General features: G+C 36.8%; 1 pseudogene; it reads right to left on the bottom strand.

The window, feature by feature from the left end:
• Positions 1-17,215: 17,215 nt before the first annotated feature.
• LOC123833184 lies at positions 17,216-17,967 on the bottom strand (annotated as a pseudogene).
• Between the last annotated feature and the right edge of the window lie 5,727 nt (positions 17,968-23,694).

Raw genomic sequence — 23,694 nt, 5'->3', positions numbered from 1 at the left:
TCTCAGTAAATTTTTAATCTTATCAAATACTCCAAACGTGCCTTCAGAATCTCCAATATTTGCTGATACAGGACAATTCCTCTTCTTTGAGCTGAAAATTATATGACCTGCTACAGACTCTCAGGAATTGTTGAAATTGGTTTGTTGTGCTGGAATTTTGTTGTGTTGAGTATTATTCAGAAGCAAGCCATTGGCCTATGCCTGAAATTCTTTTGTTTCACAGACAGTTTTGTCTCTAAAAGTGTGTAACACTGACCAGTTCTCTAACAAGCATCCATACACTACTGAGTATGTTGCTTAACCACACTCACCATCACTGTGAACATTGGGAGTGTCAGTGTCATGGGGGTGGGCCTGACAGACGGACATAAGGGCATTGCTCTGAGCATCAGACTGTAGGCGTGGTTTCTTATGGGAAATTAGGATACCAGTTCAGAGTTTTCACTAGTCTTTTTTCAGACAAGTATGCACCTAGCTGTGTCAAATTTCCTGTACAAAAAAAGCCCATGAGCTGAATAATAATACAGGACCCAACACAAATAATGCCCCTGTTTTATTATAAAATTGTAAGCATGTAATTCTGTAACATAATATCACACTCAGGCACACCACATGACATTTTAGGTGAAATGTTCAAATTAAAACTAAATTATTACACACACTCAAGCAGGCGTTACTTCTGCTGGAGCCTGAATATTATAAACAAGTTTGAGCCTCACAAAGAACAGCATAAGGAGGTGAACCATCTCCAGAAACATGACATGGTGGCTTAGGAGGACAAGTAAAGAAAAATTAGTTCTGGAATCTAAGCCCAGCTCTGAGTGACACTTGTTCAAGTGACTGACAATGATTCCCCAGGGAAAATTTTAGTCAAATATCCAGAGTTCCCCAATGTCCACATGCTGGATCTGTGTAATGTCTATGCCATTTCCTCACCTAACAGTCTCTCAGTTAATCTGGGTTCAAACAACCACACCTATCTGGAGCTCACTTTGGAAACATGGCATTCACCAGTGGTATTCGCCAGTGTTTTTCAAGCCATGAAATGGAATTGCTTGGAGTGCTTCTTCTTCTTTTTTTCTTTTTCTCATTAAACTTTGTTTTAATGGGTCTCAAAATTCTGTGACAGATTTTGGTAGCATTGGAGTGCTTCTAACAATGCCAGGTCTGTGGGGTAAGGAGAGGAGGGATAGAGTTGCATTTGTTTTCAAGTTTCCTCCAGATATTGTGATGCTTAGCCAGGTAAAGGTCAATAAGGTCTGTGAATGTGTGCTCTTAATTCCACAGAAAAAGACTTGATAAACCTTCTGACCAGACACCACTGACTTAAAATTGTATTTGAAATTAAAGCTAGTGATTGAATCAGCTCAGTGTGTCATTTCCCTGAACAGCCTTCTCTTCTTCCCAAGGTTATAGAAAGAGCATTGAGTAATGCTCCATAGAAGGGGGAGCCTTTGCCAGAAACAATTACACTGAGAAAGGACAGCACAGAGCAAGGCTGAGATAAGAGCATCACTAACTAGAAAAACATTGTAAGTTACTATGGTAAGCCATCCAGAGGCTACTCCACTAGAGATTACAGCCCCAAAGGTTATCTCTTATTGCATATTTCATAGCTTATTACATGTTAATGGATGGTGATGATTAGAAGAATCAAAACAATTGAATTATGTTCATGAATACTGACCTATTTAATATTGAGTAATAGTTATCATTTATTAGTCTGCGTTGGCAATTTACATGCCTAATTTTTAGTCATCACAATGGCCCTAAATATAAATATGACCCCCATTTTATGAACAAGAAGCTCAGGCCCAGGGAAGATGAATGACAATCTAAGGTCATAGACTTAGTAATTAAAAGATTAAAGGCTGAACCATGTGACCCCAAAGTTTATATGTCTTTTTACTCTAAACCACACTTGCCTATGTGTGAGTCATATGAATCATCTATCTAATCAGATAGTCCCTAGCCACATGTGGCTATTTTTAAATATAAATTAAAATTAAATTAGAGGAAGACTTCAGTTTTTCAGTCACACTAGCCACTTTTCATGTACTCAATAGTTACATGTGGGTGGCTAAATCCTAGTAGATGGCACAAGTTAAAAAAATTTTTTTCCATCACTGTAGAGAGTTCTTTATGTCAGTGATGCTTCACACAGTTGTCTGTGTCATTGAGTAAGGCAGTGTATTTAGTGACTGGATTTCTCAAGTAAATTACTCCAACTCCTTTACATTAACTGTTTTGATGTAATTGTAAAACATGTAACACATTTATATGCTCGTGTTTTAGTTTGAGCTGTCGTCATAAACATACCATAGTCTGGGTGACTCATGAATAACAGATATTTGTTGGCTTGAAAGTCCAAGATCAAGGTGATGGCAGATTCCATGTCTGGTGAGAGTCAGCTTCTTGGTTTACCATAGACGGCCATGTCCTCGCTGTCTTCACGTGGCAGAAAGGGGAGGGGATCAAGATGCTCTGTGAGGGTCTCTTTATGAGGGCACTAATCTCATTCATGAGGGCTCCACTCCCATGACCTAATCACCTCCAAAGGCCTTACCTACTCAGAACATCATTTTGGGGATAGGATTTCAATGTGTAAATTTAGGGGTACACAAGCATTTAGTCCATAGCAGCCTGCCTTAATCAGCAGAGTACACTGAGCTAAGTGCCTCCTTTTGGCATTCAGGGCAAGGTACTCAACTCAATTCACTTAAATGGTGGGCTGCACAGAACCTATGCTTCTCTGTCATCTAGCTTCTCTCTTCCTACCTTCGCTTCCTATTTCCCTCAACTGTCTGCTCGCTGTTGGCCTCATTACAGTGCTCACTGACATTCCACCCTCAGCCTGCTTCTGTTTCTGCCCATGTACTCTCTGTGAGTTTTTTCCTAATTCCATGTCTCCATCTGCCACAGGTTGCAAGGGGCTCCAGAATTTTGATCTTTACACCCACCTCATTTTCTGATTTCAGAGAAGTTTCTTTTTTCTAGCCCTTGATTAGACTGGTGCTACTCAAAGCGCTGTCTGTGGACCAGCTGTGGTCTTTGAATTGCTTGTTACTGCTCTAGGACAAGACAAATCCAGAAAACGGAAACGTGTGTTTAGAAATTTTTATAGCAATTTGACATTGCTGGGACATCATGTTGTATTTTATACAATGTATGTACCTAACAGACTATAAGGGATTGGGAAGTAATAATAAAAAATATAGAGAGTAGTTGACTATTCCCTAGGCCCCTAATTCTCATTACCACCACCTGTCCTTAACTGACACATCAGTCAGGATGCAGGCAGGAAATAGGGAATGGGGCGAGAACATGGGGAATTATGTACAAAAGTGCTAGGGAAGCTGAAAGGACAAACTGGAAGGTGAATCAACCCCAGCTTTAGTAGGAACAGAAAACTCTACCATAAAGAGCACAGATAAAGAAGTTGGAGCCAGTGAGGGGAACTGATTAATTATAAGGAATAACAAGGACTGCTCCCCAGGCACTGAGACCATGGGGGGCACATAGGTGATGTTTGTTTAATCGAACTAAACTGAACCAAATTGATTTTCCTGTTCTGTTATTGACACTGAACACAATGAAAAGTTTCCTGAGGAACGCTAGATCACCATATATTGCATCTAACAAGATAATTATGCAAAAGAATGTGAAACTATTCATGGCCTTGCCAGCTACAAAACTGATCTACACTTCAGAACTGAGATGCTGCATCTGCTTTTATGAAATAAATACATGAGCTCTTATTTTTAGTTGGCACAGAATTTTCATTTACTTCCAGATTTTCAACTATTTCAAAAGGATTAAGTTGTCAGAATTTGCCTGCATAGTATGTGGAATATTTGGTTAATATATATGCCTTCTGAATTCTCATAGACAGTGAAATAAGGTATGAACTATGCAGAGCATTGTTAAACTATTTATGACAAGGTGAACTTAAGCTACTTACTTAATTAGTGAGCAGAGCTCACTAATTCTCATTTTTCCTAAAATCAAAAATCAGAGGTGGCATGAATAACTGAAATCTCTAATTTCATTCAAACCTCTTCCCAATCAAATATTAAACCAGATCATTTGTAGCCAGGAAAATGAACTAATTTTAACTTTTGTCCTCCTTTCTACCATTACATAGTAGAGATGCTAATGAACAAAATAGATAAGTCGGAGAGAACATGAGAAAGGAACATGTAAGGGAATATTGGGTCTCTGAGTCAAAGATTGTATTGATACACAGTAACCATTTTCCTCTATTTAAAGCACATTTAAAGTAGGTACACAAACTTATGAGCTTTAGGGTTCAAGGTGTTTTTTTCATGCTTTATTTTCTGAACTTTTTTCAAGTCTATGTTATGGCTTCTAAATGTTTGGTAAAGACCTATTCAGAGTTGCATGTAGACATTCTATTTTTTTTTAGTCACCCAGTATTACTCTGAAGGATTAGCAATGGTTATTTCTAACATTTATAGATAACTGAGATCCAAGATGGTGGAGGAGTGGAAGTTACACTGACCTCTGCCCAGGCCAATCTGGAATTATACCTAAACTGTGGAGAAATCACCTGGAACAAAAAACTGAACAATAGTGAAAAAGAGGCCTATAACAATGGACAGACAGAAGAATCAGCTTTAGCACAATGTGACTGGTAGGAAGTGTGGTGAAGATGCGAGAGGGCTGGCTGGGGAGCCATAGGTTGCAGCTGCAGCTGAACTGCTGGAGGGATATTTAAGTGGCTGGTCAGATCCCCCAAAGAAGAATAGGAACCCCAGCCTAGAGCACCAGAGCCCAAAAGCACACAGATAACAACCAGCTGCAAAAAGCAGCAGGGTTGCTCTCTGCCAGAGATGGATGGCTGGAGACACAAATTGCTGTTTAAAGGGCCAACACACTCACTTTCATTTGCATCCACTTACCTTGGGCTCTGGCAAAGGCAGGGACACAGTGTGCTAGAGACACCTGAGGAGAGACTGGGGACTGAAGCTTTGGGGAGAGATCCGAGAGCAGCAGTGGGGATCCTGGTGCTGAGTCATACCCCATATAGCAGCAGCCATCTTGCTTTGGCAGACCACTCCCCTCCAAGAAGCAGAAATTTGAGGGGAAGCAATAGCCCCTCCCCCAGTAGGGACCCTATCCTACCCTGTGGTGCTTAAACCTGACTGCTGAGTGCAGAGTGACTAGATTAACTACTGAAGGAGTCAGACACACACAGTAGATCCCCAGAAGTCTCGAACAGGCTGTCTAAGATCAGACAGGGTCACCTTCTGACATCACCAGAGGCAGATCCAGAAAGAAAAACACAATGATAAAGACTAGATGCTACCGAGATGAAATTCACCATGGTCTTCTCCATGATTTGCGGTATTTTCTTGTCAATGGTCATCTCACATTCTTTTTCCCAATCTTTAAGTGGCCGTGTTCTCTCTCCATCTTTAGCAATCTTTACTTGTTGGTTGTGGATAGGGGAGCCGTTGTTGCATTTTTAAAAATTTTGTCCCTAAATCTCCACTAATTTTGTATTTCATATCTTAAATTTTAGCATTCCCCTCTTTGACTCTTTTTTACACGTCAGATTTTAATTTTGCCTATCTTAGCATGTTTTTCTCTATTTTTCTCTTTCATGATGCCCATTTTTTTCTTTTTTCCCTTTTTGTCTCAAATATTAATTTTTCCCTTTCTTATCCTGATTTTTATTCCTCAATCTTAATATTCCCTCTTCTTCTATCATCTCAAATTTACTTCACTTTCTTCTAGACATCTTTTAAGCTTTTCTTCCTTTTTTTTCTTTCCTTCTTATTCCCATTCCACTTATATTAATTTTAGCTCATTTGTTGTTGATAGTGCTGTGGTAGACCTTTCTCTCCAATTTGGTTCCTATTTTTCTATTATTTATTTTTTTCATTTTTATTTCTTTCTCTCACTTTATTTTACATTGTTTATTTTAATTTCTGTTTAAGCTTAATACTGTAGGTTTCCCTTCTCTTACTCCATTCTGCTTTCTTCATTCCCTTTTTTAAAAAAAGATTTTATTTATTCATTTTAGAGAGGGAAGGGAGGGAGAAAGAGGGAGAGAGAAAAACATCAATGTGCAGTTGCTGGGGGCCATGGCCTGCAACCCAGGCATGTGCCCTGACTGGGAATCGAACCTGAGATACTTTGGTTCGCAGCCCGTGCTCAATCCACTGAGCTACGCCAGCCAGGGCTTCATTCCCTTTTTTATTCATGATATAAATTTACTTTATTTCTTTGCATTGCCCTGATTCCCTGCTCTTATTAGCATGCCTCCCTCTCCTTCTGCTCTCTCAAAATCATTTTTCTTTCAGTAGGTCATCTTATATTCACTCTCCTTTCGTATAATAGTCAATCCCTTTACACTCTTATTATACTGGCTCTTTTGCTTTTGATAGTGGGATTGCAGGTGGGAGTTATTTTTGCAGGTGTGGATTTGTTTCCTGGGCTTTGTGGTTTTGTTCTGACATACATGCTCAATTGCATACAAGACTTGGTGGGTGGAGTGACCCTTAGTCAACCAGTTGGAAGGTAGGATGTACCAAAGAACAGCCAACCAATAATCAAAGCCCAATTACATGCAGAGAGCCAATGTAAGTGGCATAAAGGGCATCCCAATAGCATCAAGTTCAGAAGATCAAGGAAACTGCACCACTAAATCACATAGGTCTCCTACCATTGTTCAGACCACAAACAGAGGGAGTCAAAACAGATCAATTTAAGAAGCAGAAGCAAACTAGAAACATATCCTCAAAATGAGAAGACAAAGAAACAGCCCCAATCGAAAGGAAAGGAGAAATCCCTAGAAAGAGTGCTCAGTGAAATAGAGTCAAGTAATTATCAGATATTGAGTTCAAAACAATGGCTATAAGGAAGCTCAAAGAGCTCAAATAGAATTACCAAAACCAATAGGGAAGCTACCAGGAACTTACTGCAAATGATACCAGCATGAAAAAGGACAGAAACTACCATAAAGATCCAGGAGGAACTATAGAATACAACTTATGAATTGAAGAACACAGTAGAAAGAATCAAAAGCAGGCTAGATGAAGCAAAGGGTTGAATCAGTGAGCAGTACAAGGTAGAAAAAAATTCCAGAAAGAGCAAGAAAAGAAAAAAAAAGACTCAAAAAGAATGAAGAAGGGTTAAAGGAACTGCAGGACAAGATGAAATGTAATAATATCTGTATAATAGGGATACCAGAAGGAGAAGAAGTGGAACAAGGGATAGAAAACCTATTTGAATAAGTAATGATGGAAAACATCCCTAATTTAATGAGAGAAAAAGTCACACAAGTCCAAGAAGCACAGTGGGTCCCAAAAAAGATGAACCCAGAGGCCCACTCCAAGGCACATCATAATTAAAATGGAAAGATTCAAAGACAAAGAGAAAACCTTAAAGGCAGCAAGGGAGAAATAGGAAGTAACATACAAGGGAGCTCTGATAAAGCTAACAGCCGACCTCTCAACAGAAACACTATAATCCAGAAGGGGATGGCAAAAAATATTCCAAGTAATGAAAAGCAAAGGCTGTAACCAAGACTACTAACCCAGCAAGGCTCTCATTTAAAATGGAAGGTGAAATAAGGAATTCCTCAGTCAAAAGAAGGGTAAAAGAATACACATCCACCAAACCAGCACTGCAAAATATGCTAAAGGGACTGCTTTAAGAAGATGAAGAAAAAGAGTGAGAGAGAGAGGAACACAGGCACAAAGGGGAATAATGGTAAAGAATAAGTACCTATCAACAAGAACCTTAAATGTAAGTGGATTAAATGCTCCAGTCAAAAGACATAGGGTGTTGAATGAAAAAGAAAACATGACCCACATATGCTGCCACAAGAGACCCACCTCAGAACAGAAGACATACACAGTCTGAAAATGGAGGGTTGGGAAAAAAATATTCCAAGCAAAAAGACAGGAAAAATAAGCCAGTAGGAATACTTATATCAGACAAAATAGATTTCAAACAAAGGCCATAAAAAGAGAGAGAGAAAGACAGTTTATAATACTCAAAGAAAGAATCCATCAAGAAGACATAAATATTATAAACATATGTGCACCCAACATGGGAGTATGGAACTATATTTGGAAAATCTTGGAGGACTTCAAGAAAGATATAGACAGCACACACTGATACTAAGGGATTTTAACACCCCACTGCTAAAAATGTGTAGATCTTCCAAACAAAGGATATGGTGGCACTGAATGTCAAATTAGATCAAATGGACTTAACTGATGTTATATATATAAAACTTTTTAAACCAAAGAAGCAAAATATACATTCTTTTCAAATGTACATGGAATATTTTCCAAGATAGACCACCTGATAGGACATAAAACAAGCCTCAACAAATTGAAGAAAACTAAATCATATCAAGCATTTTCTCCAAACACAGTGACTTAAAACTAGAAACCAACCTAAAGGAAAAAACTCAAAAACATTCAAATTCATGGAGACTGAATAGCATGCTATTAAACAATGAATGGGTTAAGAATGAAATCAAGAAGTTTCTGGAAACAAATGAAAATAACACACAACAGTCCAAAACGCATGGGACACAGTGAAGGCAGTTCTAAGAGGGAAATTCATAGCAATACAGGCCTACCTAAAAAAGATAGAAATATTTCAAATAAACCACCTAACCCTACATCTACAAGAAATGGAGGAACAACAGCAAACAAAGCCCAGAGCAAGTAGAATGAAGGAAATACTCAAGGTAAAAGCAGTATTAAGTGACATAGACACAAGAAGAACAATTCAAAGGATCAGTAAATACAGGAGCTGGTTCTTTCAAAAGATAAACTAAATTGACAAGCCTTTAACCAGATTCACCAAGAAAAAAGAGAAAGTATCTAAATAAATAAAATCAGAAACAAAAGAGGACAAATTACAACTCTCCTGATACCACAGGGATACAAATGATTGTAAGAAATTAGTACAAACAACTATATGCCAAGAAATTTGAAAACCTGGGTGAAATAGACAAATTTTTTGAAACCCATAATCTTTCAAAACTGAATCAAAGAGAAGTAGAAATCCTGAACAGATTGATAACAGCTAGTGAAAGTGAAGCAGTAATTAAAAAACTTCCTGCACACAAAAGCCCTGGACCAGACATTTTCACGAGAGATTTTTACAAAAATATTTAAGGAAGAGCTAACCCCTGTCCTTCTCTAGCTATTCCAAAGAACCTGAGAAGAGGGAAGACTCCCAAACTCTTTTTATGACACCAGCATCATCCTAATTTTAAAATCAGATGAAGACACCACAAAGAAAACTACAGGCCAATAATGCTGATGAATTTAGATGCTAAAATCCTCAACAAAATATTGGCAAACCAGTCCACCAATACATTAAAAAGATCATACACCATGATCAAGTAGGATTCATCCCAGGAATGCAAGGATGGTGCCATATTTGGAAATCAATAAACATAATACATCACATAAACAAAATGAAGGACAAAAATCGCATGATCATATCAATAGTTGCAGAAAAAGCATTTGATATGGCACACAAGTCATTCATGATAAAAACACTCAGCAAAGTGGGAATAGAGGGAGCATACCTCAACATAATAAGGGCTGTGTACAAGAAACCTACACCAACATCATACTCAATAAGCAAAAACTAAAAGCTTTCCCCCTAAGATCAGCAACAAGACAAGATTTGTCTGCTTTCACCACTTCTATTCAACATAGTATTGGAAGTCCTAGCCACAGAGATCAGACAAGGAAAAGAAATAAAAGGCATCCAAATTGGAAAGGAGGAAGTAAAACTGTCATTGTTTTCAGATGACATTATATACATAGAAAACCCTATAAAGCCTACCAAAAAATTACTCAACTAATAACTGAATTTGGCAAAACAGTGAGATACAAAGTTAATATTCAGAAAATGAAGGCAGTTTGGTACACTACTAACAAAATATCAGAAACAAAAATTAGGGGAAAAAAACATATACTATAGCAACAAGAAAGATAAAGTACCTAGGAATAAACCTAACTAAAGAGGTTAAAGACCTGTACTCAGAAAGCTATACAACACTGAAGAAAGAAATTAAGGAAGACACAAATAAATGGAAGCAGATAACATGCTCATGGATTGGAAGAATTAACATTAAAATGTCCATACTACCCAAAGCACTTTATAGATTCAACACAATCCCTAGTAAAATACCAATGACATATTTCAAAGATAGAGAACAAACCTTTCAAAAATTTATATGGAACCATAAACAACCTGAATAGCCTCAGCAGTCTTGAGAAAGAAGAACAAAGCAAGAGGGGTCACAATACCTGATATCAAACTACATTAAAAGTCCACTGTAATAAAAAGTGTGTGGTACTTGCTTAAGAACACAGATCAATGGAACAGAATAGAGAGCTCCAAAAATAAACCCAAGTCTTTTGTGCCATTTATGGCATAAAATGGAGTAAAAATCACCTCTTCAACAAATGGTGTTGGGAGATTAGAACAGCTACATGCAAAAAAATGAAACTCAACCATCAACTTATACCATACATAAAAATACATTCAAGATGGATGAAAGACTTAAATATAAGTCATGACACCAAAAAAGTCCTAGAGGAGAACATAGGCTGGAAAATCTCAGATATCCCATGCAGCAATATTTTCACTAATACCTTTCTTAGGGCAAGGGATATTAAAGGAAAGAGTAAACAAATGAGACTACATCAAATTAAAAAGCTTCTGCATGGCTAAAGAAAACATCAGCAAAATGAAAAGGGAACTAACCATATGGGAAAATATATTTGCCAATGATACCCTGGACAAAAGTTTGATCTCCAAAATAGATAAAGAATTCACATGAATCCATACCAGGAAGACAAGCAATCCAATTAAAAAATGAGCAAAAGACCTAAACAGACGACACTTCTCCAAGTAGAACAGAGCCCATAGACATATGAAAGGATGCTCAACATCACTAGCCATCAGAGAGATGCACATTAAAGCCACAATGAGATACCACCTCACACCAATAAGAATGGCCATCATTAACAAATTAGCAAACAACAAGTGCTGATGAGGTTGTGGAGGAAAGGGAACCCTAGAACATTGTTGGTGGGAATGTAGACTGGTGCAGCCATTGTGGAAAACAGTATGCAACTTCCTCAAAACCTAGAAATGGAACTGTCTTTCGACCTGGGTATTCCATTGATGGAATCCCTGGTGGATCCTAAGAATCCTGAAACACCAACTTGAAAGAACCTATGCACACCAATGTTCATAGCAGCATTATCTACAATAGCCAAAGTACTGGAAACAGTCTAAGTGCCCATTGATAAATGAGTGGATAAAAATGCTTTGGTACATTTACACAATGGAATTCTATGCAGCAGAAAGAAAGAAGGAACTCTTACCCTTTGCGACAGCATGGATGGAACTGGAGAGCATTATGATAAGTGAAGTAAGTCAGGCAGTGAAAGACAAATACCATATGATCTCACCTAGAAGTGGAACCTAATCAACCAAAGAAATAAGTGAGCAAAATAGAACCAGAGACATGGGAATAAAGAACAAACTGACAATAACCAGAGAGCCAGGGGAAGGGGATAATGGGGGGAAGGGGATAACAGGGGAAAGAAGGGGAAGGGTTGTCAAGGAACATGTACAAAGGACCCATGGACAAACACAACCTGGGGGGAAGGGTTGAATGTGGGAGGGTGGGGTGTGGGTAAGGCAGGGGAGAGTAATGGGGGAAAAATGGGGACAAGTATAATTGAACAACAGTAAAAAAGTGAAATTACCTGCAAATTATTGGAAATTTTAACAATGTCAGAATGCTTTTAGTATAGTTATGAATTTTAGCTCCTCCAACCACTTATTCTTCTCTCACTCATTCTGTCACCATATCTCTCATGTTCAATGTTTTCACTCATTCATCTAGTCATTCACATCTTACCTGCACTTAGTACCATAACTTTCCTAGTTCATTGACACAGCCAGTCAAATGTATTCTTTATTACCTCTCCTTTGATTATTCTTTCATTTACAAAATTGGTAAAAGATCAACCTTTTGAACAGTAGTTTAATGACTGTCACTTGTTTTATGTACTCACAGATTATACATAGCCTTACTTTTCTGCTATTTAGTTTGACCACTAACTGCTAGGACTTTTAAGTAGATATCCTTTTATGGTATTTTTATTTTTTACATCTGCATTTGAGGATATGTTTATTGATTTTTTTTTAGAGCAAGAGGAAGAGAGCAGAGAGAGAGAAGGAGAGAGAGAGAAACATCTATGTGAGTGAGAAACATTCATCAGTTGCCTCCCATATGTGCCCTGACTGGGAATCGAACTTGCAACCTAAGTATGTTTCCTGACTAGGGATCTATCCACAACCTTTTAGTGCAACAAGTGACATACACTCCAACCAACTGAGCCACCTGGGCCTAGACATCCTTTTTGAACATGGGCAGTTGCAAAGTCCCAGCCAGTTTTTTATAGAAAACAGATGAGTTAGCAGAACTGAGGGAGGGAGGTTAGGAAAAGACTGAATGAGGTGAGGAAGAGAGTATCTCTACTCCACACCATTCTACCCAGTTCAAAAAGCTTCATCCAAGTTTTGCTGGAGAATGTACAGGAAGACTAAATCACAGTATGTTGAAATCTTCTGGGGGAGAAAATCAGCATATGTTGTCATTTTGGTGTTTCTGATGAAACAGAGTATGGATGTACACACAGTCAGCATGGGCTACAGAAATGTCAGTGTATAATTATGGCATTTTTGCAAATGCACATCTTCCTCTGACAGCCTCGACTTCCTATTTAATTGTTAGTTGGGAGTTTTATGCAAAGTAGGGAATAGAAAATTTAAATACTAGCACAATTTTCTCATAATCATAAAGCATAATAATCTCTTATGAATTTAGGATTGGCTGGATTCCCAAACACTTAGAAAACATCTTAATTATGCTGTTCTTAGAAGGTCTTTCTATGTTACTTTTGATTAGATCACATAATTCTCAGAACACAAACCTCTCTGTGCACTAATAAATTTTCCTGCTCAATTAATGGTACTTGGGTGGCTCCTCATTAATGTCCCTTGACACTACTAGGCTATGAGAAAAAGGGAGGTAGCTAACCCCTTTTCAAATTTCTCACACTACTTAGGAAAATCAGAGCAGCTGACAAAATTTCATCAGATACTCACTGAGATAACGAGCTCTGCTAGTGGCATACTTATGATGTCACTTTATATTCATTGACTTCCCTCCCCTAGGAACTGCTATAATGCCTCCACACTGCCGCATTTCCTGGACAACCCAGACCTGAGTGCCAAGAAGTGCTGTCATCCTGGGGAAGCTCCTATCTCAGTGCAGTTACCAATACTCACCAAATCACCTCTTCCACCTGGTAAAACACAGCAGAATGCAGGAAATGATGAAAATGGGGATTACAAGATCTAACTTTTCCTTGGATTAGAAATAATTCATAAAGTTACATATTTAAGAATATAAACAACAAGAATATTTTTGTTAACCTCCTATGAATAAAGTGTTGTTTTTCTCTAAATGCAAATATTTCCCCCAACCGGTGTGGCTCACTTGGTTAGAGTGTAGTTCCATGAACCAAAAGGTCATAGGTTCCATTCCCACTCAAGGCACCTGCCTAGGTTACAGGTTCTGTCCCTGGTCAGGGCACCTGTGAGAGGCAACCAGTAGATGTTTCTCTCCCTCTCTCTTGTCTTCCCTTCTTCTGTCTCTAAAATCAATAAGCATGTCCTGGGGTGAGGGAAGAAAAATAAGTAAGTAAGTAAGTAAGTAAGTAAATAAATAAATAAATGCAAATATCATATTTGAGAAAATAGAGTTATGATGACAATTCATGTACTTACCAATGAGTTGGGAATCATTCAGGCAGGGCTGTATAGGGGTGAGGGGAGGAGGAAAACTGATGTTTCAGAATACTGGGAACATACAAGCAAAGATGTTCTTTGGGCAAGCCTGACAGTTTTTTCTGCTTTCTCTCCTGGGAAAACATGGCTATGCTCATATTTTATTTTCCCCCCAATTTTACTGGAATATGGTTGATATATAGCACTATGTAAATTTAAGGGGTACAGCATAATTTGATACGTGTATCTATTGTAAAATGATTACCTTATTAAGTTTTTTGTTAACATGCATCATTTCACATACTTAACAATTTTTTCTTGTGATGAGAACTCTTAAGGTCTTCTCTTAGCATCTTTTAAATATACAATATTTTTAACTACCATTACCATACTGTATATTATATCCTCAGAATTTATTTATCTTGTAAATGGGATTTTGACATTTGATCTATGACCTCCTTCACCTACCCTCCATCAATCTTTTCTCTGTTGCTATGAGTTGTTTGGGGTTTTTTTTAGATTCCACATATAAGTGAGACCATGCAGCATTTGTCTTTCTCTTTTGGACTTATTTCAGTCAGTATATGCCCTCAAGGTTAATCTATGTTGTCACAAATGGCAGGATTTTTTTCATTCATAGCTGAGTAATACTCCATTTTGTGTGTGTGTGTACATCTCACATTTTCTTCGTCCAGTCATCAGTTGATGGACTCTTAGGTTGTTTCCATGTCTTGCCTATAGTAAATAGTGCTGGAATGAGCAAGGGGTACAGATACCTTTTTGAGTTAGTGTTTTCTCTTTCTTTGAATAAATACCCAGAAGTGGAATTGCTGGATCATATGATAATTCTATTTTTAATTTCTTTAGGAACCACCATACTGCTTTTCATAGTGGCTGCACAAACTTGTATTCTCCCCAGCAGTGCACACGGGTTCCCTTTTTTCCACAGCATCTCCAACACTCATTTCTCACCCATTTGATGACAGTCATTCTAATAGAAGTAACGTGATAACTCATTGTGGTTTTGATTTGCAGTTCCCTGATGGTTAGTGATGTTGAGCAAGTTTTCATGTACTTGTCTATTTGAATATCTTCTTTGGAAAAATATCTATTCAGATCCTTTGTCCATGTTTTAACTGAATTATTTGTGGGGGTTTTTTCATTGTTGTTGAGTTCTATGCTTTCTTATATATTCTGGACATTAATCCCTTATCAGATATGTGGTTTGAAAATATTTTGTCCCATTCCATAGGTTGCATTTTCATTTTGTTAATAATTTCTTTTACTGTGAAGAAGATTTTAGTTTGATGTAGTCCAACTTGTTTACTTTGATTTTATTTCTTGTGTTTTAGGTGACATATCCAAAAATTATTGCCAAGACCAATGTCAAGGAGCTTTTCCTTATGTTTTCCTCTGGGAGTTTGTGGTTTCAGGTCCTACATTTAAGTTTTTAATTTATTTTGAGTTTTTTTTTGTGAATGAGTATCACGCATGTGTGTGTGTGTGTCTGAATATATAATATTCCAAGCACCATTTATTGAAGAGACTGTGTTTTCATTAGTGAGTAACTTAAAATTAATTTGGAACTACAAAAACCCTTGAGTAGCCAAAGCAATCCTGAAAAAGAAGAACAAAGTTGGAGACATCATGCTTCCTGATTTCAAATTATATGATAAAGCTATAGTAATCCTAATAGTATGGTATTGGCATGAAAGCAGGCACATAGACCATGAAGCAGAATCAAAATCCCAGAAATACACACATGAGTATATGGTCAGCTAATGTTCAAGAAGGGACCCAAGAATACTCACTTAATTAAAAAAACTTCTTCAAAACAAGAATTCAGAAAAAATGAGGAAAGGCTTAGGAGCCTCTTGGACAACTTTAAATGTTCCAGCATCCGAATCATAGGGGTGCCAGAAGGAGAAGTGGAAGAGCAAGATATTGAAAACTTATTTGAAAAAATAATGAAGGAAAAATTCCCCAATCTGGCAAAGGAAATACACTTGCAAGTCCAGGAAGCTCAACAACTATACCTAAACAAAAACTAGAACAAACGTAGCAAACAGCTAGAACAGGAACAGAACCACAGAAATGGAGATCACATGGAGGGTTATCAGCGGAAAGGGGTGGGGAGAATGGAGGAACAGATACAGGGAATAAGAAACATAAATGGTAGGTACAAAATAGACAGCGGGAGGTTAAAAATAGTATGGGAAATGTAGAAGCCAAAGAACTTATATGTACAACCCATGGACATGAACTAAAAGGGGTGATGCTTGTGGGAGGGGATGCAGGGCAGAGGAGGATAAAAGAGAGAAAAGAATAGGACAACTGAAATAGCATAATCAATAAAATATACCAAAAAGTTTTCTCAATAATAATATCTTAAATCATAATTTTATTTCTTTCAGAATGAAGATATGATCTCCATATATAACAAAGCTGAGGCATAAGAACTACTGTCCTTTTACAATCCTAATAGATGCTTTCCTATATGGCTTGGGTTATCTGTGGCTTCATCTAGGTAGTTATACATACTGGATATATTCATATTTCATATTTTAGTTAGTTAAATTAAGGTAATTAAAGTACATATGCACTCAATCGCATTTTTTTTCCCATTGGTCTATAGTCCATCTGATGTGTTGCATTTTCCATGCACGTTTATAAATATAAAAAGGTCATTTTATATATCTACAATATACTTCTTAACCTGCATTTAACTAAGTGATATATTGATGAAACAGATACTATGTTTGTTTTTCTGTACCTCAAATTCTAAAAAAGCAATTTAAGTTAGGAAGTGTATGTACTTTAGTTGTTCATATGGCAAATAATACAATAATTAATAAATGATAATACAAAAATAAATATAAGAATAAACTGTTTTGCACAGTCACAAATGCAAAATTGCTTTTGCCTTGCTGAATGATTGCTTCTAAACAGCGTTTCAAAAGATTCTTGATAGTCGTAAGAGAATCTCTGGTCACTTATCTCTAATTTTAATATATAACATTATTGTTGAATATTGTTGACAGGCATGATTAAATGGTAAAATAAGACTTTTTCTTGTTTTGATGCTTGTTCTTATTTATTTGTTACTCTTACAAAATCTAATTTTTTAAAACGATTTTATTTACATATTTTTAGAGAGAGGGAAAGGGAGGGAGAAAGTGAAGGAGAGAAACATCAATATAATATCAGCTGCAAACCCCCAACTGCGGACCTGGCACTGAAATCCAGGCATGTGTCCTGACCGGGAATTGAACCAGTGACCTTTCTGCAGAACAACATCCAACCCACTGAGGCACACCCGTTAGGGCAGAAGATCTCATTTTTGACTGGACTCAGACTCAGAGGTTGAAATTCTCAGAGAGGATAGCCTACTACTCTTGGCAACCTGTTCCTGGTGTTTGTCTTTGGCCTCCTTCATTCTCTTAACCACAAGTTTATCATATTCTGCAGCCTCTTCCCTATTTCTCTTGGTACATTGTTTCTTCAGAGAAATGCACCGATGTTTGTGTTTCAGGACACATGGAGTAACAAGACACTGAATGTTGGGTGCTTTGGTCCTAAGTTTCTCATCTTTTTTGTTTAGAGGCTTTCTCACAACATGTTGGTGGATGTGATTTTTAGAGAGATTGATTGAAGAGTCTGCCAATTCTGCTAAGCCTTTTGGGTTCCAAGTGATGAGGCACAATAGTATCAATGAGACCAGGAATATTTTTCTCCCTTTGTTCTTTTTTTTTTTTACAATGACCAAGTTAAAAACACTGAGATCAGCATCCACAATACAGATTTGCATTTTCTCTCTCTAGTCCTTCTTAGTCTATAATAGGAATGCCCCTTACTCAGTAGCAGGCAGACATGGCCACAGGTCAAGAAACCCTGCTTTATGGGGAAACCTTGTTTGTTGTTCCTACCACAGATTTGAACCACATAACCCTTCAATTCTTCACCCAGAGCGTCAGCAGCAACTTCTGTGGCCATATGCTTCTCATAAAAGGTATGAAGTTTGTATTTACCACCCACTTCAATGCATTTCTGCCAGCCAGTGGCTGGGAAAGAGATATTCAGCTTCATCCTGATGCAGCCAATCCCTTTCGAGGTGCCTCAAGAAAGAGATAAAATAAGACTTTTTAATGTATTAAGAAAGATAGGGTTAATTGAAGTACATAGTAATAAAAAACATAATTACATGACAATATTCAACAAATTTTTATATAAAACATGTTTTGAAGCTGCATATAAATTTTAGTCTATATTTTTGAAATCATCTTAATCTCATGCTCAGATTAGTATTCTAAATTAGAATTTTACAGATACAGCAAAATAATAAGTCCTTAAGAATTTTCAAGATTCCAAAGAAGAATAAAGCAGTAGACTTTTACAACTTTGTTAATCCTTAAAATCAAACACACAAGAAGTGTTTCTTTTTCTTATTAATGAAATCAATGACTCCATGGAAAACATCAGAATCTGAAACAAATAGTTTAATGATTTCTGGGGATTATTTATTAAAAAGATATTTTACTTTGAAAAATGTACTTTGTGGGGCATAAACTCTTTATGTGTTGTACACATTAATTTAACCCACCCTTAATAAGAGTAAAAGAATTATTTATGGAGTAGAAAAGTTGTGAATTTTTTGTCATAAGCAAATCTGATACATTAATAACTCAAAATTCCTTCTTTTTTTCTCTCCTGATGGGTAGGCCTGATTTTTTCCATATACTCCCATGAATAAATGACTTCAATAAACTTAAAGATATTTTCCATATTTGTGGGATTGGAACTTCTTTTTAAATTTTATTTTAATTGTTGTTCAAGTACAATTCTCTACCTTTTACTCCCATCCCAGCCCACCCACCAGCCCTCCCCACCTCCCTCCCATTTCCACCCACCCCTAGTTTTTGTCTATGTGTCTTTTATACTTGTTCCTGTAAATCCTTCCCCCTTTCCCCTGAAATTCCCTCCCCTGTCCCCTCTGGACTCTGTCAGCCTGTTCTCTCTTTCAGTGTCTTCCTTTATATTTTGCTTATTTCTTTGTTTTGTTGTTTAGGTTCCTGTTAAAGGTGAGATCATATGGTATTTGTCTTTCACTGCCTGGCTTATTTCACTTAGTGTAATGCTTTCCAGTTCAATCCATGTTGTTGCAAAGGGTATGAGCTCCTTTCTTTCTGCTGCATAGAATTCCATTGTGTAAATGTACCATAGTTTTTTGATCCATTCATTTACTGATGGGCACCTAGGTTGCTTCCAACACTTGGCTATTGTAAATTGTGCTGCTATGAACATTGAGATGTATAGGTTCTTTTGGATTGGTGTTTCAGGGTTCTTAGGATATAATCCTAGCAGTGGAATTTCTGGGCCAAAAGACAGATCCATTTTTAGTTTTCTGAGGAAGTTCCATACTGTTTTCCATAGTGATTATACCAGTCTGAAATCCCACCAACAGTGCAGTAGGGTCCCCTTTTCTCCACAACCTCTCCAACACTTGTTTGTTGCTTTGTTTATGATGGCCATTCTAATCAGTGTGAAGTGGTATCTCATTGTGGTTTTAATTTATATCTCTCTGATAGCTAGTGATATTGACCATCTTTTCATTTGTCTCTGAATCCTCTGTGGGTTGGAACTTTTAAAAAATTATTTTATTATTGTTCAAGTACAGATGTTTGCATTTATACCCCACCACTTTCCTCCCCAACACAGCCATCCCATCTCCTTCTCTGCTTCCAACCCCACTTGGTTTTGTCCATGTGTCCTTTATAGTTGTTCCTGAAAACCCTACCTCCCTTCCCCTCCTTTATACCATCCCACCTTCCCTCTGGTTACTGTCAGATTGTTCTTATAACCAGAAATTGTCTTTTTTAATAGAAGTAAGGAGAGGTAGAAATACAAGTTCTTAAAAAGAGCTTTTATAAATAAAAATCTGTTTACACCAAAAGACATCAATTATTCAGAAAAGATCTCAGTATATTGTATATTTATCATAAAATATTTGCAATAAAAATAAACCATCTAAGTTATATGATACTGTAACTACACCCTGTATGATGAAGGACTTACTGTATTTTTCCACACGTTGAGGTCAACCGCATAATGTACAAGTAGTGAAATCACTTCCAGCCACAAATATGCCTGAAAGTTTCCAGCCTCTGTTCCTTTTCATTTACTTGAATTGCTTTCCTCTGCAGTGATAAGAAAAACTTCAAAACTCTTAAAAGGGAATCTAAGGGAAATATTTTCTGTAAGAGACTTTTCAGGTATTTATAAGTTTCCTTGGATGGCAGGAATAGTAAGAAGTATCTTTGATGCTTCACCAAATGACAGGCAAAGCTTTCCAATAATTTATGAACAAAGTAATTGATCAAAGAATCTAAAATATTTATATGCTGAAGATAATGTTTGTGCATTGTACATAAATAGACTCACAGAATTCACAAAGCAAAATAAGAACTTAGCAGTTATTTACTCAACCAGCTATAGGCAAGAGTTATAAGTAATGTTTTTATGAAAGAAAGTCAAAATTTGGAGGAAGACATTTTCAATATAGCTAAGATAATTTTTAAGGGAGTTGGAAACAACAGGTCATGGGAGAACTGAGAAGGGATAAGACTCTGAAACTACATGAAAGTTTGGGTGATGGGGCAGACAGCAAACTGACCAGTTGTTCTTCATTTTTATAAAAGACTAGGTATAAAAGAATGTCATCGATTACAAATAGAAAATATTCTATTTTGCTGTGAGGAAGAACTAATGGATTTAAGAAGCATAACACTTCAAAATTCATTTGAGTCTTATAGCCCTATAACACTAAATTAGAAAGCAATTAGTTCTGGGCAGTTAAGACCATCTATTAAAAGCAGAGGGCCATATGATTCTCTGACGTTAAAACAGTGTTATATGTCTACTAAGTGAATTAAAATTCTCTCAAATGCCTCGTGCAATTGATTATAGGCCAAAGTATAACAGAAATGCTGTCAATCACATTTTGGGGTCAGCAAAGATGTTGATCTAGTTAACAGAAGAGAACAGATAAAGAGTATTTTTCAAAAAAGAAGTAAAAATTTCAAAATTTGTTTATCATTTTCTTATTAAAGAGTGTTGATTCTTCTTTTAGTACTGTGAAAATTAATAGGAACAAACCTTATTTAAAAAGAAGTCTGGGAGGCCAGAGGAGAAAATGGACATGCTCATATCACTCACGTTTCTCTTTTGTTTCCTTTGTTTCTTTGGACACCACACGTGGGTTGCCACTAGATTGCATGTCTCAAATTGAAATTCTTTCTTGTTCCTGAGTAGGCCCATCTTGCAGTAGAAATATCCGGCTGTTTATTTGTTTAAGGTCAACAGTGACTTATAAAGTACTGGATAAAAAGTGCATAATCAAAACAGATAACGTTTCAACAATTTTATTCAACTACCTTGAAAAATAAGAGTGAAGTTGGAGGAATCTTACTACTGTGTTATACCAAGACTTGTTAAAATGTGACAGTAATTAAACCATGAAGTAAAAGATTAACAAAATGGACTACATTAAATTAGGGAATTCTGCTCATTAAAAGGAAAACCACAAAGGGGAAGAATTTGCAATACCTATGACTGAAAAAAAAGCTCCTTAGTAAAATATGCAAAGAGTTCACAGACACCAAAGAAAAGGGGACAAAAAACTTGAACAGGATTCACAAAAGAGGATATTGAAATGGGAAGTATGCATTAAGCATATAAAAATGTGTTCATACTCATTAATAATCAGGAAAATGCAAATTAAAACCATAATAAGTTACCATTACAGAACTATCAGAATACGTAAAATTAAAAAAAAACTTACAGGTTTTGTAATAACTAGAACTCTAATACATAGCTGGTAGGGGTGAAAGTATATACAGCACTTTGCCATTGTCTACCAAAGCTGACCACACCCATACTCTAAGACCCAGCAATTCTACTTCTAGATATATGCCCAAAGGAATGCAATCATACATGAACCAAGGGACATGGACAAGAATGCTCATAGCAGCACAATTTACAAGAGCCAAAAACTCCAAAAACCAATGTTTCTCAAAAGTAGAATAGATAAATCAATTGTAGTATATTCATACCATGGAATACTATAAAGCATGAAAATAAATTAGCTGCTAATGTATGCAATCACAAGAGTGAAACTGATAAGCACTTAATTAAATAAAAGAAGCTAGATACAAAAAATGTGTACTATAAGATTCTATTTATATACAACATTTAATAAAAGGCAAAACTAATCTATGGTTTTAGGAGTTAGGATAGGTAAGGTTACTTTGGGGGAATAGGGTGCTGTTAGTAATTGGGAAGCAATGGATAGGCTAGGAGGGGCTTAAGAGTTGGTAGTAATTTGATGTTTCTATAATGCATGGTGGTTATGTGGGGTACACTTTGTGCTAATTCAGCAAACTTACATTCAAGATTTTTACAGTTAGTTACACTTTAATGAAATATATAAGCATGTAAATTTTTGTAACACTTTAAATATATGTTAATATATGTCTGCAAGGCAATTATATTTCAGTTAAAATTTATTTATTTATTTTATTTATTTTTTTTAGAATTTTTTTTATTTTATTTACTTATTTTTTAGAGAGGGAAGGGAGAGAGAGATAGAGAGAGAGAGAGAAACATCAATGTGTGGTTGCTGGGGGTTATGGCCTGCAACCCACGCATGTACCCTGGCTGGGAATCGAACCTGGGACACTTTGGTTCCCAGCCCGCACTCAATCCACTGAGCTACGCCAGCCAGGGCTCAGTTAAAATTTATATTTAAAGTATACAAAGAAGAAGTTAAGTAACACTACTAAATTTCTAACCATGAGCATAACCTATTATAGCTCAAGAAATACAAAGTTACATATAACTAAGGGGGGGGAAGTGACAGAAACAGATTTTAAAGAGATTTCACCAATTTGGACCAATAAACCAACGCTACAAGGTAAAGCTTAATAGGTATAAGAACAAAGTCATACTCATGTGTTTACAAAAACAACCTACCCTTAAAAAGTCAACAGCACATGAAAAGAAGCCTCCGTGCTATGAGAGACTGAAGTGATTAAATGTTTAGATAGGAGCCCTTAATTGACTTCTGTTAACCTTTCTCTAAAGTAGCACTAAAGATGCTGGTAATAGAATGAAAATACCAAAAGTGCCCATCTATTGCCAAATTAGACGATTTTCTGAGACAATTTGCCATAAAGTATTTTCTAAAAAGCAGTGGAGCTGAATTAAGAATTGCAATTGCTACTGTGAGGCTATGTGGTCAGATGAAATGGAGCAAAGCTACTAGCAAAAATTAAGGCTGAAATCCAGCAATTTCTCCCTCACTTCCTGCCAAACAAAACAGAAAACAAAAGCATGCCCCATTCAGAGAACAGACAATGGCCTCCCTATTTGTTTCCCCTACTTTTACCAATAGCCCCTTTTCTAGCTTGGGGATGGCAACTCTCTGAAAAGAAAAAAGGCAGTTGCATATGGAATAGGTAGAGCATACTTTGAGTCTGGCAGAGTCTAGATGTGAAGAGTCCAGATAATAGTATATGTTAGGTCTTGGATTTGTGAGTGCTGTCAAAGAATCTTTTCAGAGAAATAGACATTAGGCAAAGGGAAGTACCTGACACATTCCAAAGGAGATTCGTGAAATGAAAATTGTTAGATTTTGATAAATGCGGTAAAGGTAATGGTATAAAGTAGCATGGTAACCAGGCACTGGTTAGGAGGATGGTGCTAAGATGGGGTGCTCAAGGAAGCTGTGAGAGAAAGGTGATTCTTGGGCTGAGGTCT

This window comes from Phyllostomus hastatus, unplaced genomic scaffold (genome assembly GCF_019186645.2).
Source record: "Phyllostomus hastatus isolate PE091 unplaced genomic scaffold, TTU_PhHast_1.1 phas_scaffold_21, whole genome shotgun sequence".
NCBI lineage: Eukaryota > Metazoa > Chordata > Mammalia > Chiroptera > Phyllostomidae > Phyllostomus > Phyllostomus hastatus.
This window is presented reverse-complemented; position numbering and strand designations above follow the sequence as displayed.